Source organism: Platichthys flesus, chromosome 10, assembly GCF_949316205.1.
Source record: "Platichthys flesus chromosome 10, fPlaFle2.1, whole genome shotgun sequence".
Lineage (NCBI taxonomy): Eukaryota > Metazoa > Chordata > Actinopteri > Pleuronectiformes > Pleuronectidae > Platichthys > Platichthys flesus.
Window position 1 is genome coordinate 10,256,871 of NC_084954.1, and position 319 is coordinate 10,257,189.

The following is a 319-nucleotide window of genomic DNA, read 5'->3' on the forward strand; positions in this document are numbered from 1 at the left end:
TAGCACAAAAACTAAACTTGTGTTGTGTTGATTTTTGTGTTATCTCACATTCTTTCTCTTCTTCAGCATTTTCACTGTTTTCATTTTTGAGAATTTGCAACAGTTATATAAAAAAACACACCGAGTATTTCACAATCCACTGATTCTTACGTGAGTCAGAATAATTTGAGCATTTTCATCCTGGCTCTCTTTTCTTTTCGAGCTCAACAATTAGCTGTCTTTAATCAGATAATTTGCTCGAATGGTCCCCACAATAAAATGCATTATGCAAATATGCGTAGCGTGATATGATTTGTTTGGAAAACAGCTGGAGCTTGTC